This window comes from Myotis davidii, unplaced genomic scaffold (genome assembly GCF_000327345.1).
Source record: "Myotis davidii unplaced genomic scaffold, ASM32734v1 scaffold327, whole genome shotgun sequence".
In the NCBI taxonomy this organism is placed as follows: domain Eukaryota; kingdom Metazoa; phylum Chordata; class Mammalia; order Chiroptera; family Vespertilionidae; genus Myotis; species Myotis davidii.
Genome location: NW_006298628.1, coordinates 4,115,141 through 4,121,953, shown reverse-complemented (window position 1 = coordinate 4,121,953; position 6,813 = coordinate 4,115,141). Strand labels below are relative to the sequence as shown.

Below are 6,813 nucleotides of genomic sequence, written 5' to 3'. Positions count from 1 at the left end.
AGGAGGCCTGGAGAAGTCACAGGCCCCCCACCCAGCAAGAACACGCCCAGGCCCTGGAGACCTCCCAGGGCTTCGTTCCTCAGAGTCGGCGCTTCCGGCAAGCTGCTCCCAGCCCACCTGTGCCGCTGGTCAGAACGCAGGCTCCAGGGCCTCCCACAGCGTCTGCAAACCAGGGCTGGGGTTCTGGGCTGTGCCTTTTTATAAAGAAACCTATTTTTATTGATTTCAGAGAGGAAGGGAGAGGGAGAGACAGAAACATCAAGGATGCGAGGGAATCGCTGATTGGCTGCCTCCTGCACGCCCCCTACTGGGGATCGAGCCCGAAACACTGGCATATCCCCTTGACCGGAGTCGAACCCAGGACCGTTCAGTCCACAGGCCGATGCTCTATCCACTGAGCCGAACAGGCCCGGGCTGGACTATGCATTTTTGAAAGCTCCCCAGGTGAGCCTGCAGCAGGCTCACTACTAGTAAGTCGGCAAACTGGTCAGTGCAGGAGCCGCAGCCCGTTTGCTCAGGGTCCGTGAGCTAAGAATAATTTACTTCATTTTTTTAATTTTTATGTTGGGGGTTGGGGAGGGTCCAAGAGGAATAATACGTTGTGACACATGAACTTCCTATGACATGCAAATTTCAGTGTCCAGAAATAAAGTTTTATTGAAACGGCCACACCCATCCGTTTCCCTATTATCTGTGGCGGCTTTCGCGCCATCACTGCAGAGCGGAGTAGCTGCGGCAGAAGCAAACGGCCCACAGAGCCTAACGTCTTTGCTCTCTGGCCCTTTCCGGGAGGAGTCTGCTGACCCCTGCTCGCCCCAATACTGGGACTGCAACCTGTAAAAGGTGTTAGCACAACCCTCTCAAATGACGTCTGGTTTATAAATTAAATACAAGCATCATTTTACAAATATGGAAAGTAGAATATAAAACGTACACACAAAAATACGAATAAAAAAAGGTACGAGATGAGAAAGAGCAAGGGCCAGGAGTTCTACCGGTAAGGTTGTCTCCCTGCACTCTCAGTGGCACGCTGCCCACACCCCACCTTGCAGGCCCCTGGGTGTGTTAGCTCATCAGAGAGGGGACTTGTGGGTGCTAAGGCCCATGGTTTGAGGGTTCCGGGAGTGCTGGGCTGGCCTGGGTGTGGGGGAGGAAGTGGGACAGAGAGACACAGACCAGTTCCCCTCTCCCCCAGAGGAAAGTCAGAAAGCAGGACACTGAGAAAAGCGGGTCCTATTCCAGGCAGGCCCAGGCCCTGAATTCTCTCCAGGCCTCAGACCTCTTGCCTAGAAGCTGGTTCTCACTTCCTGTCCACCAGGGTCCTGCCCTGTGACTCTCCCAGTGGAAAATGGGGTGGCAGCCCCGCCAGCGTGGCTCAGTGATTGAGCATCAACCGAATAACCAAGAGATCGCGGGTTCGATTCCCAATCAGGGCACATGCCTGGGTTGGGGGCTTGACCCCCAGTAAGGGGCGTGCAGGAGGCAGCCAATCAAAGATCCTCTCTCATCATTAATGTTTCTCTCTCTCTCCCCCCTCGCCCTTCCTCTCTGAAATCAATAAAAATATTTTTTTTAAAAAAGGAAAGAAAATGGGGTGCTGGAGGAGGAATGAGCAAGGAGGGGGGCAGAGCCTGCCCTGAGTCCTGGAGCAGAAGGAACCTGCAATCCTGCGCCCTGGAACCCCTGGCCAAGGCCTGAGGAGCTGTCCGGCCCCCGGAGTCCCCTCTGCCCATCCCCGCCCACAGGACAAGAGTTAACATTAAGCTGGGCGGGGCTAACACATTAGTAACCCGGCTAATCATTTTACAAATATGGAAAGTATGGGCTAAAGGTCCGAGGGGGTGGCCCACTGGGCACACCTACATCCTCTTGCTGGCTCCCTGACGGCTCCTCACTGCAGCCTGGGCTAGACGGACCAGCTGGCACCATCAAAGCTCAGAGTGGGTCCAGTCTGAAGGCAGAGAGCCTCTCTTAGGGGTTTGCATCAGAACCAGCCCCTCCTCTTCCTGCCCTTCCCCTTCCTGCCCAAGCAGGGACCCACACCCAAATGGGAGAAGAATAGGCCGAGTCTACCCCTGAGGGGGAGGAGCCAGCTTGACTAGAAAACCCATCAGATCTCCCAATGCCCTCTGAGGAGGGCACCCAGGGGTGAAGTTCTCAGACACAGGGTCTGTGCCTTGCTCTCAAGTTCCTAAAACAAAGGGAGGACAGAAGGCGAGTCTCCCCGAGCCCCATTCCCTCAGTGGTCCCCCATCCAGGGGTGGGTAGGGTGGAGGGGACAAGAAGAGGGGTCACTCCTTCTGAGGCCTCTGGGCTCACAGACAGCTGCCCTTCTGACTTCTATCCTGGGAGTGGGGAAGGTCAGCTTCCCATGTTTACTTTCTGTTCATGAAAAGAGGCCTAACCAGGAGCCGGTGACCAGGGGAGGGAGAGTGCGTATGTGGAGGCGGACAGAGGCCTGCATGGGCCCTAAGGGTGCCAGGAGGTGGGCTGGGGGGACAGTGTCCCTCATGCCGGGGGCCCGTTCTCTATCTGTATCAGTGGAGAAGTGACAGAGAGCCCTGAGAAAGAGCGTAGGTCTGGTCCCAGCTCATTGGAGCCGCAGCCTGGTGCTATCCCCAATCTGCATCCTACAGACTCATCGCAAGCCGGAGCATTCCTCTCATGCTTCATCCCTGTGACCTTTGCCGTGTGACCTTGGGAGAATCCCTTCCCCTCTGGGCCTCAGTTTCCTCATCTGTAAACACCATGATACCATCTGCTCCCAGGTGGCCCTAAGGCTCCTGAGCATCCCTAGGAACTGGATGAAACTAGAACTGAAAGCAGATACGATGTGTCCGCCTCCCAAGTAGCTAGTGGGCTTGATCTTGCTCCTTAAAAAGCCACTACATGTGGACAAATGCTTCTAAAATTAGGGCCAGCTGTTCCACGTGGCTGGCATAGTGACAGCCTGACCATGAAAGAACCGCACCCTCCCTTTGTGGGTACCACCTCTAATTATTATCTATCTATATAAAACCCTAATATGCAAATCGACCGAATGGCAGAACGACCGGTTGCTATGACGCACATTGACCACTGGGGGAAGTTGCTCAATGCATAAGCTGCCCCCAGCCCGCAGGCCCTGATCCAAGGTGGCAGGGGGGATGGGGCCGGTGAGTGGGCAGTGCCAGGCCAGCCAAGGCAGGTGTGAGCGGGGGCCCTGATCGTCCCGCCAGTCACCCCACAGATTGGCCCTGATCACCGGCCAGGCCTACAAACCCTACACATGCATTTTTCGTGCACCGGGCCTCTAGCTGTTAATAATCTTCACATTAAGTTCATAAATGCTCTTTGCACATGATCTCCCTTGGCCCTCACAACAATCGCCCTAAAGAATAAGTCGGACAGGTACACCTCACTTCCCATTTTACGGAAGAGGAAGATGAAGCTCAGCAGTTAAATGACTTTGTGAGGCAGAGCTTTCATTGCTCAGTAAGCACGGAGGCTGGTGACCACATGTCCACGTCTGGTTCATGCCCTGGTCCTAGCCCTGGTTCATGTCTCCTGGTCTGGAATAAATAGGAATAGCACCCCTCTCGTTCTCAGCAGGGATGATAATCATAAGGTCACCCAAACTTTGAGAGAAGAGAGCACCAGGGAGGCAAACTCAGGAGAGGCGGCACAGAGGGGGTGATGCGTGAGAAGAGGGAGGCCGATTGCGGTGAAAACCAAAGGTCTGACTCCACGTGTTGCTCTCACATGACTCCACATCATGGCTAACTAGGGAACATCAGGCTGTGAATGGAACAATCAACTCACCAGCCAGGGTCTATTTCTACAACATCTCCCATTTGTTGAGGGCCTATTTTGTGTCCTTAGATGCTTTATTCACCTTCTTTTCTCAGCCAGTCCAAGAAAAATGTTTATTATCATCCCCGTTTTACGGATGAGGAAACCAGGGCTCAAGAGATGGTTAAATCCAGTCCAAGAAAAATGTTTATTATCATCCCCGTAGATGAGGAAACCAGGGCTCAAGAGATGGTTAAACAGTAGGTAAGTCAGAATCCAGTTCTAACATCAGGTCCTTAATTCTCCACGAATACAGCTCCCTATTAGAGGCTAACAATATTTTGTTCTTAAAACCAATGGAAACCTGTGCTCAATCCCATTAGTAATCAGAGAAGTGCAAGTTAACACCACAGTGAGCTACCACTCCACACCATCAAAATGGTTAAGGTGAACAGGTCTAAGAATGTAGATCGAGGGTTCCGCTCATCAGTGTTGAGAGTACATCAGCAGCGTTGCTTGGAAAACAGTTCAAATTAGCCGATAAGGTTGATGGAACACATCTAAGACCAGGCAATTCCACCCCACACTCACACTAGGAAAAAGAATGAGGGTGTCTTTATTTATTAATTAATTATTCTATTTTGGGAGAGGGCCAAGGAGCATGCTGGGATAGAAACCAGGGAGCATGAAGGGCAAGGGGCTGGGAGCATGCTGGGAGAGGGCGAGGGGGCATGCTGGGAGAAGGCTGGGGAGCATCTTGCATGAAGATGTTCACAGCCTATGGAAATGACCCACATGCCCATCAACACCAGAATCAACAAAATCTGGCATAACCCTAAAATGGAGTACTATACAGCAATGAAAAGGGGTGAATACAAACGTGCAGATTTATCTTTAAACCCAACTTTGCCCAGCAAGATAGAAAAGTGTACATACTATATATAAAAAATCAGTTCGAAACAAAACTGTCGTGTCTAGAAATACATAGTTACATATTAACATTATAAAGGATAGCACACACTTTCAAAGATTAAACTGCAGAGTTGTCCAACGAGCCTGCCTCCACGCCATTTGACTCTGGGGCTGGAATTTTAATTGACTTCACTGTTTACTACTGCTTATGCCCAGGCTCTAAAGACTGCAGCTAACCTAAGGAAGATAAGCAGCTAATTATTTCTGTTTGGTGGAATGTGAAGGATTTCTGCCTGGAAAAAGGGTATCTCTGAGGTTTATGGCTTTATGGTCCTGTAGGACGTTGGCCAGGTCTGTATCTAATTGTACCCAGCACTTTCCTTCACTGACAAGGCATCACCTCTGCCTGCCATGTCCTCCAGCTGGTTCCTCACAAGTAAGTAAAATGTATGGTCAATGCTCACTGCATGAGAGATGTTTTTTAACTTTGAAAACTATTTTATAGGGGTGCAGGAATGTTCGGTTTTTTGACTTGCATCTTGAGTACACACAGAGGGGGTGACTGGGTGTTATATTTCACAGACAAAAAATAAAACTGAAAGACATAACACAGTCTACACAAAATCACCACCCACGTAAATATGTAGGTGAACGAAAGCGTAGCTCCTCTGCTTGAAGGCAGTGGCTCCCACAACGGGGCCTCGGCTATGAGAGTTCCCCGTCCATACGGCCATTAGAGCTCATGGCCAAAGGCCCGGACTCTGAAAGGACAAATTCTATCCCATGGCAGGTGGTCCTGCCGCTCATCCCTTTAGATATCTTTAATGATGACAATCCCTCACCAGATGTTTAACTTCCCAGTATCTTGCCTCAAAATTTCCCACACATTCTCCATACTAAACAATAGCCCAACTTTTTTTTAAAAAAAGTTATTTATTTACTTGAGAGAGAGAGAGAGAGAGAGAGAGAGAGAGAAACATCAACTTGTTGTTTCACTTGTATGTACCCCAAAACCTCAGTGTATCCATCAATGGCCCATCCAGGTGAGCTACCCAGCCAGGGTGACAACAGTCTACTTTTCAGCCAAACTTTACTCCATGTTCCTTAGCCACAATATAGAAAGCAAACAGGCCTGCCTTTGAAGTAATAATAATGGGCACTATTTATCAAATGCCAAGCACTCGACAGTTTCCTTGCGGTCCATGCTCCCATTTTACAGATGAGGAAAGCAAGGCGCGGAGAGGCCTGCCCAGCTCTTGGATGATAGAAGCTGGGTTTCTGCTCTCACTCGCTCTTTCCACCTCACCATCTTGCCTCCTGGCAGGACGGGTGACAGGCCACACATATCGAAGCATTAACATCACCTGGGGAAAGCAGACACTCGTTTTTAAAATGCTCTCACTGGCCCTGGCCAATTTGGCTCAGTGGATAGAGAGCGTCGGCCTGCAGACTGAAAAGTGCTGGGTTCGATTCTAGTCAAGGGCACATGCCTGAGTTGCGGGCTCGATCCCCAGTGGGGTGCATGCAGGGTGCAGCCGATCAGCGATTCTTTCTCATTATTAATGTTTCTATCGCTCTCTCCCTCTCCCTTCCTCTCTGAAATCAATAAAAATATATTTAAAAAATAATAATAAAATAAAACGCTCTCACTGGTAAACCTAGTCTATTCCTCCAGGGAGGCAAAGCACCTCTTTGCAAGATGGTCTGACCTCTGGAAACAGCTGGGAGTCATTGGGTGCTGACCTGGCGACTGAGCGACAGGCTATATCCATGGATTCAAAACAAAAGGTGTGGCTCTAAACACCACCATTCCCAAAACTCTTCTGGGTGTGGGACACAGCCAGGCTCGGCACCCTCTGATTTAGGCCTGAAGTTTTTTCCAGACTCTTAGGTGATGGTTCTCAAACTTCAGTGAGCACCAAAGTAGCCCAAGGACTGTGCTTAGAATGCTGGTGCCCACGCACCTCAGTAGGTAAACAGAAAATGCTGGTTCCCGAGGCCTGGCCAGCGTGCTCAGTGGTTAGAGCATCGGCCCTCAACCCAAAGGGTGTCCCAGGTTTGATTCCTGGTCAAGGGCACATACCTGGGTTGCAGGTTTGATCCCTGGCCCCTGTTGGGGTATGTTTGGGG

At 50.6% G+C, this 6,813-nt stretch overlaps 1 protein-coding gene across 1 annotated transcript in view; it reads right to left on the bottom strand.

Annotated features, from left to right (window-relative positions):
• The window catches only part of LOC102767255 (LIM and SH3 domain protein 1), a 43,419-nt gene that overhangs the window by 3,960 nt on the left and 32,646 nt on the right, over positions 1-6,813 (bottom strand). The gene's annotated exons all lie outside the window — the stretch shown is intronic.